We start from the raw sequence: 12,929 nt of genomic DNA on the forward strand, positions 1-12,929 counted from the left end.
GACTTACAACCCAAAATTTTTGTTACTGATAGAAGCCTTTTTCCTCCACATTTTCCCCTCTTTTCCTCTCCTCTTTGTTGCCCCAGTTTCTTAGAGAAGGAGAGAAGACACAGATAATTTTCATACTCATTTCCACCTTTTCAGTTTGATGATTTTTAGAGTGTATTCCACTGTACCACTATCACAGACTCAGGTGACTTCAATTCCCCCTCCTTTATCATCATTTTTTCATTTTCTCTATTATGCTACAGCAAAAGTCAAGTTGAATGGTGCCACACCAGAGTGGAGCAAGTGAAATGCTATCAAGTATCATGGGGAATTCCCCATGAATGCCCTGATTCATTAATCATAATTTTTAGCTCCTGCACAGCATAATTGACTCAGAAGCAATGTTTGTTTTCTTGTATTAGATGTGGACTTTAAAATACGTTGTTGTTGAAACATAGTTGAAATTTTGTTTTAGAGGAGAAAGAATGAAGATGTTGCACTACCTTAAGTAAAATCTGCATTTTTATTTGTATAAAAAAAGTTGAAGGAAGCATACACTTTATCTGCATCCAAACCCCATTGTTTTTGTTTTTGTTTTTGTTTTTTTTTTTTTTACCTAAAGATCTAACTTCTAGTCTCTCATAGAACTAAAATAGATATGAATAAATAAAATTCTAAGTTTTCTAATGTTATCCTCATTGCTAGTAGCAACAGTCTATCAAGAATTAAGATAAAGCTTAACACTTATGACATTTGATTGACGATAAATTATTTTCATTTATTCTAATGCTCCCCAGCATTCTTATCTTTGTACAATTTAGTTTCTTCATTACAAAAGCAACTGTCAGAATAGACAAAACAACAGGAACAACCTGACTACAGATTTCACAGAACTTTAAAAATAGTCTTAGGTAATTTTTCCTGTAATTCTTCAGAAAAATAACGATATGAAATTTTTTTCAGTATTTCTTCTAGATGGCCTAAATTAGACACTGTGATTTCACTGCAGGCAAAAAGACTAAGCTATCCTAAATTCATGCCAATACCTTTACAGTATACAATTATTTGAGAAGTACTGATGTTCATGTACATCACCTAGTTATTCTGCAACTGGATGCTCTATTATACTTGTAGGTAGCTAACATATCTCAAATTAAATTTTACTGAATTATCTATTTTTTGCTATTGGTCTGAATGATGAAACTTTCATAGAAGTTGGCTCTGGGTTGACCAGATCTCTGGAAGTAATAATAAGGAGACCTCATTTATTGCTTGCTCCTTTGGGTTTTTTGTTTGTTTGTTTGTTTGTTTTTGGTGTTTTGTTTTGTTTGGGGTTTTTTTTTTCTTTTTCCCTTTATAATGGGAGTTTTGATACAGAACAGAATAAAATTTTCAAGCAGTAATAATTTTAGAGAAAACTTGTTAGACAAATAGTGAGGTATGATTACCCTTTGACATCATAGAAGATTTCAGGTATTTCCACACTGTGCCTTATATAAGTGAGGTCAACTTGAAGGATTGTTCTTCTCTTTAGGAACTACTGATATGGACGTGCAAAATTTTTCAATATTCTCTTGATTATTTAATTAGAAAATACATGACTTTTACATTTAATGCTTATTAGAAATAAAATGGAATTTGGATTTGTGCCTTTTATCTTAACAGTATTAAATGAAGTTCTTTATTGAGAGCTCCCTTACATCTAATTCAGCATACAGATGAATTTGCCAAACCATTGAATCCTTAGAAGTAGGTTTTTGAACAAAAAAAAAAAAAAGGCTAAAATAATGATTCAGCTAACTCAACTGACAAGTTGAAGTACTGTAAATGAGCAAATAAGTGGGTCACTGCATTATTGAATTGTTATTCCCCTCCATCTTGTTTTAGTTATTTGCCTTTTCTCTAGGTTTTACTTTCATGAAGAGTGGTGTAGAATTTCTCAGGAAGCATTTTTTTATTGCTTAAGACCAAACTGCTTGTTTATCAGTGAATGCAGTCAAAAAACGAAGAGTCTATGGCACTAGCTAATATGAAAGAAATAGACAAATGGTGTTGACTTTCAGTACTTACATATGTCTTCAGAACTCATCACTCAGTGCTCTTACTTAACATGTTGCACAAGACTGTCCAGCACAATAACACAAAACTGCTGAAACCTACACTTGCTGTCAAAAGTATTGGATTTTGCATTACAGTAATTTCAGTGTGGGTGCATTTAAAAGCTGTGTTATGATATCTCATCTGAATTATTTCTACCCATTGATTTTTTTTTTGTTATGACTCAGAAATATCCTAACTGAGCACTTTGAGAAACCAAACACAATTTGTAAAATTAGGTTCAATACCTCCAGTGTAAAAATGTGAGCCCTTTCACTGTGTGAAAATAAAACAAATCTGGAAAATGATACCACCATTATAATCTCAATCTCTTAATGTTATGTATATAATATCTTAGCTGTGGAGCTTCTTTCCTTTTATAATGCCTACTTTTTTCTCTTATACTCCTTTTTATCTTTGTTTAAATGTTAGCAAGAATCTTACAGAAAAAAAAAGCTTTTAAGCAAGCTGAAAAGCTATATATAGATAGCTAAAGATAGTATCCTTTTAAATATTCAGTAAAAACATTTCCAGTTCTCCCTCTGAACCTCACTGCTCAGTTCTTCATCTTTTTTTAGGCACAAGCTTTCTGTGTGCCAACAGAATTCATTATTTAACAAAATTTAGCAATTCAGAAGTCAACACTACTACTTATGAAACCAAAAATAAGAAACCCAAAGAAATAGGGTTTCTAAGAAAAGGGATAACTATCTCAATGAATATTAATAAAAAGTATTTCTATGTTGAAAGGATGCCAAAAGAGTAGAAGTTCTGTACAATTAGTGTATGTCAAAGATGCCATATACTTACATTGTGTTACAAAACCTGACTCAAAGTTTATTGTGAAGAAGAATGGGTGGTAAGGAAGCCTTAGCTTCAAACAGCACTGAACAGTAGCTTCACATTTCTTTACTTTGTTCTATTAGGGAATAACTTCATTTTTAAAACAATGTCTTTGTTAAGTGTTCTACAGGTGACTGAATGCCAAAAAAAGCTGGGAGGGGGGGAAGTGTCTTTCACAACTCATCTAAAACTGACTAGATTTTCTTACTTTAATTTCAGAAAGGTTGGTATTTAGCTTTGTAGGTGAAAATATTTGTTCAAAATTTTTAAAAGACAGCTTGAGCTCCTCAGAGAATCACTTTAGCCTTTTCCATGATTGAGCACAGAAATATCTGCTTTAGCACATTAATGTATTTTTTTAACTAATAGCAGAAAAGCTTCCCCTAAATATCTGAATAACTGCTTTCATTTTTGTTGTGTAAAACTGGTCAGTTCATCAATCAGAAGTTAATTATTTTTATAACAGGTAAAAAAATCTCCTTCTAAATCTTTTATTGACATTGTGTGTGTCAGTTGAAACCATTGATAGGAATAGTAGAATTTCTTGGCATTGTAGTCGCTTCCTGATAGACTTGAATTCACATTTTAGGAAAGTCAAATTGGATTTTTTTGTTCATAAATTCCAGTATCTGGAATAGGACTGTGTCAGTTCTTTACAGTATTTTTAGATATATTTTATTAACAAGCTTGCTTCCTGTAAGTTTATTGTGGAAGGATGTTGATCTGGTCAAAGCTTTAAAACAGATCAATCAACCTTCTTACAGTGAGCTCAGTGAAGAAAACCATGTAAGACAGCGAAAAATAAAAACAAACCCATTTCTCTCTGTATTTCTAAGGCACCTCCTTTTTTCCAGAATTCTTTTTTATCAGTTCCATACTTTGATGGTCTCCTGTGTCCTCTTCTCATTTCTTAGGCCTGAAGTGTTTTCCATTCTTCTCAGCCATCCCACTTCCTTCTGTAGCTGCACTCAATACCTTCCTGTTGGCTGGTGCTTGCTTTTATTGACCCTGCTCAGCTGCTTCTGAGGAAGAGTAATTTCCCCTTTATTCTGGGAGATAAACCTCACCCACATATCCCTTTACTAACAATATGTGGCAAGCAGAGTGAGGAAAAAGGTAAAAAATACCCTTATTCAGACTTAAGGGAAAGAAGAATAGTAGTTAAACTTTTCATTCTAAAGGCAGTCCCTGAAAATGTCTCTTGCAAGTCTTCAAGGAATTAAAAATCTATGCCAAACCACTAAGTCAAACAAATGAACAAACACATTCAACTTTATTCTTCCAGCATAAGAAAGTACTTAGTTATGTGAGATTTTCAGTAGAGGTGTAAAAATGAGAAGATGTAAAAAGCAGAACCAGTATCAAAGGAACAAACCAAGGTATTGTTTAGCATATCCACCAGTGATTTGGATGAAGAGGCAGATGCCTCCTCACAAGCTCAGTGAGCGCAAAGCTGGGAAGAGTGACTGACAACCCAGAGTGCTGTGCAGCCCTCCAGAAGGACCTTGACAGCCTTCAGAGATGGGCAGAGAAATGGGGAGAGACTTCCTACACTTTCCTTCTGCCCCAGGGAACTGCATTTTGGAAAATCTCTTCAGAGGTGAAGCATGGGAGCAGCCAGGTTCACTGTGAAATGTATCTTCTCATGCCTGGATTCTACCATATCTTAACAGTAAAATGGTTGTTAAATAAATGCTTATGCAATTAGTTAGTATTGCAATTGTGATTTTTACCATAAACAGCAGAATTATAACTCCAGTGTCCCTTAATAACAGCAAAAAATTAATATTATTTTGGGGTAATTATTATCCTGTCCATTTTAGCCTATTTTTGCTAACCCAGATCACAGAATCATCAAGGCTGGAAGAAACCTTCAAATTCAACTAGTCCAGTCATCAACCCAACATTCCATAATAACCCCTAAACTCTCTCCCCAGGTACCACATTCAGATGTCTCTTGAATATTTCCAGAGATGGTGAACCCACTACCTCCCTGGGCAACTTATTCCAATGCCCAATCTCTCTATCAGTGGCTTCATTTGGTGGGGATTTTTTTCAAAAATATAATCTGAATCTCCCTTGCACAGCTTAAGACCGGTTGCTCCCATCCTTTCACTTGAGACATGGCAGAAGAAATCAACCCCCACTTCACCACAAGCTCCTTCTGGGTGCTTGCAGGGAGCAGTGAAGCTGTCTCTGAGCCTCCTTTTCTCCAGACTGAACAATTCCAGCTCCTTCAGCCTCTCCTGTAGGACTTGCACCTCAGCCCTTCTCCAGCTCTGTTGCCCTTCTCTGGACTGGCTCCAGCCCCACCATGTGTTTCTTGCAGTGTGCGGCCCAAAACTGAACACAGGATTGAAGGAGCAGACTCGCCAGTGCTCAGTACAGGGGGACAATCCCTTTTCTCGTCCTGCTGGCCAAGCTGTGGCTGGCACAGGCCAGGATACCACTGGCCATGGCCACCTGGGCACATGGGTAGCTCCTGTTCAGCTGGCTCATATCCAGCACCACCAGTGGGGCACCTCCACTGCCTGGGTCGCTTACCAGCTGTGTCAGGCTGTTCTGTACTCTCCAGGAACCTTCTAGATTGCCTCTTCTCTGCTGTGCTGTATTTCCAGCAGACACCCAGCAAGTTGAAGTCCCCAAAAATAACAAATATAGGCTATACAAGGATAGAAAAAATCTTGGCTATATGGTGGAAAAAAAGTAGGAACTGCCATGGATTTGTGTTTCTATAAATAGGGAAGATTATTTGAAATCACTGTTGCCCCTAGTTCATAATAAAAATGTAGATGTTGATGTAAATTTGATTACAGCCCATTCATGATTTAAGTTTTAAAAATCATGCTATACATGGCTCCAAATTACAAATCAACCTCACATCTATTTCAGTTAATTGCACAAATATAGAGTATTAGGACTAGGGTTTATAGTATTAAATGACTGCATTAGTATTTTATCATTTATAAGCACATTGTTCATACATAAAATGATTCACTGAGAACACATTATTATTTAGTGACCTTTTAGTGCTCCCTACAGAACCTTGCTCACTGAGATTATTGAACTTCATAGAAATGAGAAGAAATCCAAATCCCCAAAAGAAGCAATGACTGAAATCTAGAATTATCAAATCACCATAAATACATCCTCTATTGTATATTATTCACACTTATTATTATTGGGCACAATCAAGCCCTTCAAGGAACACGTGAAAATTTCCAGTAGCAGCTATTACTGCATTTTATTTTTTTAGTCATTTCATTCTTCCCCCCAAAAAACCCTAGAGTGTAGTGATGCCAAAGCAATGATTTTCTAGAAGAAAATTCCAAGAATCAATAAAAATATTTTTTTAATCAAATCCAGAAAAAGTAGCATCATTAGAAAAAAAAGTGTAATGGGAGCTTAGTAGATTGGGTTTTTATTTTCACATAGTATCTCTTTATATTTCTATTTACTAATTCATTATTATTCAATTTCCAAAATTTAAAAACCAGGCATAACCTATTTTCTTTGTAAAATTAACTATTCTGAAGACTGAATTAATTTGTTTGCACTCAAGTATGTTTAAAATAAAAGTTCTCCAATAGATTCATTCATATAAGGTTCTGAATAATCCTTTGAAGTAAATTCAAGGGTAAAAAAACAGATATCTCAATGCTTTGGTTTTCGTGACAAAGATTAAAGAAAAGAAAATAATGCTTTTTACCGAAAGCAGAAATATTTCACTGTCTGGACTGAACTTTGTGTATAGAAATAAGTTGAAATTCTGTGTATAAAACTCTCGTACAACATACCAGAGAAATTAATTATGGAGACATGTCCCTCAGTCTGCAAGATGTTTTAGAAAAAAAAAAAAAACGTTAAGTTCTTAAGTGTCTTTTAGGCTGATGAGTGATGCTTTGCCTTGCTCTGCAGTGTTTGCTGTAGAGCCTTACCTTCATTTTCTGAAGCAAAGGGATTATTTTCTAAAAATCTCGCAGTTATGAGGCTGAATCAAGAGTTTGATTTTAAAAACCCTAGCACCTAGTACAGACCACTTTGTGCGTTATAGATTTTGCTAAAAGGTCAGAAAAGTAAAATTTTTATTTTCAAAAGAATGGCTGCCTTCATTAGGACAGGGCTGTAGCTAATTCTGGGCTTCCAGTAATCTTAAGAGAGCTGCAGTGTTGTCATGTCCAGCCTGACCTGAGCCAGCAGAAGATATTGAAGATATGTCACTTCTATAGACAGTAAATTGATGGATCACTTCCAAAATTACACTGGCTATTATTATTTTTATTATTCTGCTTCCTTCTCTGTTCTTTGATTTTTTTTCTCCCCTTCTTCTACCCACAGTTTGAGGCACAAATAGTGGAGGACATGAAAGCTTGAAATGACAAGCTCTGCTTTCAGTGCATGGATGCTCCAAAAACAAAAAGAATGAGGCATTTGAACATAATTTAATCACATTAGGACCAATCCTTTTGCCTTTTTTTCACATAAAGATATATTGATGTTGGATGGCATATGGGGAAAGACAGCCTCAGAAGAAAAATGTTTCATATTCTGTAGTCTAGTAGATACACAAAAGGATATCACAGTGTCCATCACTAGGTGATGGATAGATTTTTGTCCTGAAGTTCTTTATGCCATGAAGTTAATAAAAAAATTGGTGCTTTTGGCGGTGGCAACTGTAAACTAAAGTGAACTTGAATGTGTTTCTTATCTAGCTACTGGAAATCTTCAGAAATTATAATAAAAATACCCTGCCCTGGTGATCTTGACATTATAAGCACATAGCAATGTCTCATGGAGGATGTACTAGAATTTCTACAAAAACTATCAGAACCATTAAATATTTGAAAGAATGGAAAAAATTGCTTATGTCCTTTATCAAAACTTTACTAGTAAACCTGCTTTGAATCTTTCAGGTAATTTTTTGTTCTAACTGGCAAATACTTTTTGTGTCATTAAATGTTGGTGCAGTCACTGAAGTTAACAAATCTATCAAGTCTGACATTTTCTCCTGCAAAGTTAACTGTTCTGGGAGTCTTATTTGCTCTTAGTTGTGTTGTGTTTAAGAATGAATGCAAGTTACACATTAGATTTAGTAGCCTGAATGAATCTTCCAGTTACAGGCCTGTATTCCTTTGGCAAATGCCAGCTATAAAAAAACCATAAAAAGTGACAGGGTCAGTGTTTGTGCTAATATGCATTCATCTTACCATCTCTATAAAGGGTTCTGTGTTTGAGAGAAATTGCAACTGCAATGACCATTGTAGGAAAAATACTGCTGTGGGATATTTGTTCACCTTCTGGCAGATGAAAGGCAAAGGGCAATGACTGCTATGTGTAATTTCTCTGTATTTTCTTCTCATTGTATTGGAGGGAAACTTTCAGGTCCAAATATGTTTGCTTAAGTTAATCAACATAATCACAGCAACTTTGAGGAAACCGTACACGGATGCAGGCACTGAGAATAAATCCATTTAGTGGTTTCCCAATTTTAAAGTCATACATTTGACAATGTGTCTTTATCAAGGCCTAATTTCAATCATTACTATTCAGTGGGATAGTAAATAACCCCAATTTTATTATATTGAAATCTATCCAATAATTCCAGCATACACCTTGGTAAAAATAGAAACTCTTACTAAAAATGATGATCATATGCTTAACAAGGTTAGTTTTTAAATTTTATTTAATAAAAAAAATCAGTTTTAACATCACGTAGCGGGAGCATTTTGAGATCTGTGCATGTTGCATTTTCAGAAAGCTGACGGAATATAAATAAACCACTGGTTCTATGGCCTGTTTCTCATCTGTGCTGCTCTTTGTATGTGAAAACTGGGTGAGAATGTTCTTTAAAGCAACTCATCCATCATGATGCAAGATACCCACATTTCTGGCTTTCAGATCATTTGCACAATATGCACAAACAAAAAAAAGACTAAAAAATGAAGCATGTGTAATTCTCAATTCATAATGCCATATACTATCTACTGTAATAACTTCAGAGGTTACAATGTTTGCCACAGGAACAAATTTCTGTTCCATAACCTGAACAGATATACATTTTATGAGACATTGAGCTTTTAGATGTCTATTTATTTCTCCTATTCACAAATCCCATGCTATTGGGGAACAGAGCAGTTCAGCATATATGAAATTTCTGGCCAGTTGTTTGAGCAACAGGTCTGTGAAAAAATAATTTTAGTTATTTCCCATACATATTAAAAATACTATAGTATTTCAGGGGATACTGTAATTGTCACCAACTGGAATTCTGTTTGCTAGCAACAGTTTATTTTGGTTCAGGTCTTACTCTGTACATTTGAATGAAAATAATTATAATTTAGAAAAAAAAAATATTTATTTTCTCAGCTATTATTGCTAATTGTCAATATTTTTCTTGGTAGATGACTGTGAATTTGAACAGAGTTAAACACTGAAAATAACAGACAACTCTTGTAGTCAGATAAATCAGAATCACTGGATGTAAGAAGATCTGCATAGAAGGAAAAGGTAAGTTCTTCAGAGTCCTGAAACATGTCTATGAGCCAATATGCCCAAATATTTGATATAGACAGGATCAGACTTGGAGGAAATTTACTTAAGCTTCCATTAAGCTAGAAAGTGCACAGATAAAAGCTTTGGCTCAGGTCCAGATCATATCAGTATGCAAAGGATGGCTCTGGAATCAGTCACATCTAAGGAGAGTAACTTCTCAAGATCCTCAGTTACTTCTAAGTTTTTCTGAGACAAAATTATCAAGTCAATCTGAATTTTCATATTGGACACTATAATTCTGCCCACTGACTTTTTGAGAGCTGTGATCATACTCGTGAAAAACTCTGCAAAGAGCCTGCCAAAGTCATCATTAGGAATATGCTTGTTTAATTAAAGGATGCCATTAATCCAGTGAATAATGTTGGCATAGAGAAGATTTCTGTTGCTTCACAGAGTTAAAATTTACATTTGAAATATGTTTTAAAATATTTTAGATAGTTTTCAAGTGTGGATTAAAACATATTGAGAGAACCATATACTAGGAACTTTTTTCATGCAATAAACTACATAGTATTTACATGCCTGTCAAGCTCCACTCATTTCAAATAATATTAAAAACCAGTCTGCTCTCAAAATTCAATACTCAAAGAAAAATCAAGTTTTAATGACATCTTAAAAAAATTTTTTGGGAAAAACAGATGGGTATCCAAGAATCTTTTCTGAGCCAATATTCCGTAAATTTAGCATTTGATATGTGTGTTCATGAATTAGCCCACAAAAAATATCTTAGTAACATAGTAAGTTAATGACTTGAATGCACTGCAGCTCTCTCCTAATGCTTGCATCTGTAGTCTAAATGCAGCCCATCTTCAAAAGTTAATCAGCACTGGATTGATGATTGCAATGGTTGCTTTTCTTTTGTTCCTTTGAAGTCTGGTGGACAACAAGCTCAACATGAGTGAACACTTTTCTGCTGCAGCAGAGAAAGGATGCTGGGTAGCACCAACGAGGGCATCACCAGCAGGTAGAGAGAAATCATTGTGCAACTCTGCAAAGTCCTTGTCAGGCCACCCCTGGAATGCTCTGCTCAGTTTTCGTTCCCACTATACAAAAAAGTGTACTGGCTGGAGAGAGCCCACAGAAGGGCCACAAACGACTGAATGGCTGTGGGGAAAGCCTGAGAGGACTGGTTTTATTCAGTATTCAGAAAAGAAGGCTTGGAAAGACCTTATCACCATGTTCCTGTATTTAAAGGCTAAGATAACTCCCTTTTTACAAGCAGTCACATGGAAAATATAAGGGGTGATGGCTACAAGTTACTCCAAGATTGATTCCAATTGGACACAAGAATTTTCACAATGAGAACAATCTGGTCTGGAATAATCTTCCCAGGTAAGTGTGGGATACCCCAGCAGTGGACATTTTTAAGATTCAGCTGCACATGGTGCTGAGATATCTTGCCTAGACTGCAGTTTTACTATGCTCTTGCCAAGAAAGATTAACCCCCCTTGGGGTCCCTTCCAACCTAGTGTCCTATGATTCTGTGAAAATATTTCAATTAGGACAGATGACTTGGGAATATGCAGAAGTAAATAACTGGATATATTTTATTTTTTTGTAACAGAAATGATTACTGGATAAGTAATCAGCTGATCAAGTATTCACTAGTCTTCCCTTTCAAAAAAAATCTACTTAAGTACAAACTGCTTTAAAAAATTACTAGAGAGAACTCTTCTGAAATACTCCAAAACTGACCAAAGAAGTGCACAAGCTAGCAGCTCAGTACATGAGAGCAGTAAATCTTTACTGGGATATTATGGAAGCTGTCTGTAATATTTGACAGTGGACTATTCTGAGGAGTAAGCAAACATATTTCCTGCCTTGTGATTTGCAGTGGAAAGATGGCTGTACATATATAAACTAAGTACTTTCCAATCTACTTGCTAGTCAAGACACAGAGATGACTTTGATTCTTACTAGTCTGTGGGGAACTGGCTAGAACAGAGTCTGCAGTCAATTTAGCTGCATCTGAAGTGGCCCTAATGTACAACACAGCCCAGAAAGGACCATAGGAATATGCATAATGTAGACTTTAATTTTGTTCATAGAGAACTGCTCGTGTAGGCTGTTTACACAGCCAACACACACCATTTGAGGAGTGGGTTTAGTAATGATTTGACAGTAGAGACAACAGGAATAAGAAGCTGCAGCAGATTCAATCATAGCCTTTTTTAATAACTTTAGTTCAGGTTTTCAAAGCTGCATTTAATGTTTAGATTCATATTTGGTACCAATTTAAACTGGAATTGGCCATCTAGCAGCTTGAGGTGGTCTCACAAATATTACCCACCAATTACTATTTTAGTCTATCAGCAGCTGGTGCTAAAATGTCCCAATTGTTATACTAGGCACTACCCTGGGGTTGTTGGGTTAGAACTAAACTGAAAGTACAAGAGAGAATAGAGGAAAAAATATTTTTCCATCTATGTGAAGAAAGCAAAATTGAATGGAGGTAGCCATGATGAAGGCCTCTAGGAGTATCAGAGAAGTTTAAGTTTATATCAAGTCAGTTTATGGCAGAAGTCTGACTCTGTTACAAAGTTCATTTTTTAGGTACATTTTCTTGATAACTCATAATATAGACAAAGTTGTTGACTAATAATGTTAGAATGCAATGTGGTAGAATAGCAGACATAACTACTAGTTAACATAATCAGAAATCTCAGTGACAACTCTCACTCATTAGGGATATATTTCCCCCTTGTTGAACATACACCAACCTCATCGATATTAGCAGGAGTGATTTAATATTGTTTAAAATTGAAGATGACATTTAATAACTGCATCAGCAATGGATATGTTTTCTAATCCAACTACTCATTTTTGAAAATCATTGTCTGGAAATTGTTTCAGTTTTGCTAAGTAGTCATACTTACTATAAATTGTGAATGAAAACTGCCCAAAACATATGAAGTGCTCCCTTTATCACTCATCTATCATGTACTTTTACACATATGTAAAAGTAATATATCTATAATGGAATCTATCATTCAATTATAGATGTATTACTTTTACATATGTGTTGCTTTGGTTTATCTAATTAACTGCACATTTTGATTAAAAATAAAGCCCTTAATTTGAGAGAGGCACAGGAATTTTGAAGCATTGCTAAGAGAATTTTCAGAAAAATCTCTATAAATTTACATTTGTAGAAGAATAAATAAAAGTATTAAACCTTCTCAATCTTCTCAGTTATTCAATTTAGCTGTATCAAATACTGCCCAAACTCTGTATTTGGCCGTTTCTCTATAAAATTTACTACTTCCAGATGACTAAACCAACCAATGTGGTTTTAGAGGTCTTTTCCTTCATGTTCAGATATATTTACACTTTAGAATATAATCTCATCAAAATTTGGGGACTCCTTATAAACAACAAACCAATTGAGTAATTTTGGAGAAAGGTGTCACTGTTTCACTTGTTATGATCACCTTTTTCTACCTTTGTGG

Source organism: Passer domesticus, chromosome 4 (assembly GCF_036417665.1).
Source record: "Passer domesticus isolate bPasDom1 chromosome 4, bPasDom1.hap1, whole genome shotgun sequence".
Taxonomy (NCBI): Eukaryota; Metazoa; Chordata; class Aves; order Passeriformes; family Passeridae; genus Passer; species Passer domesticus.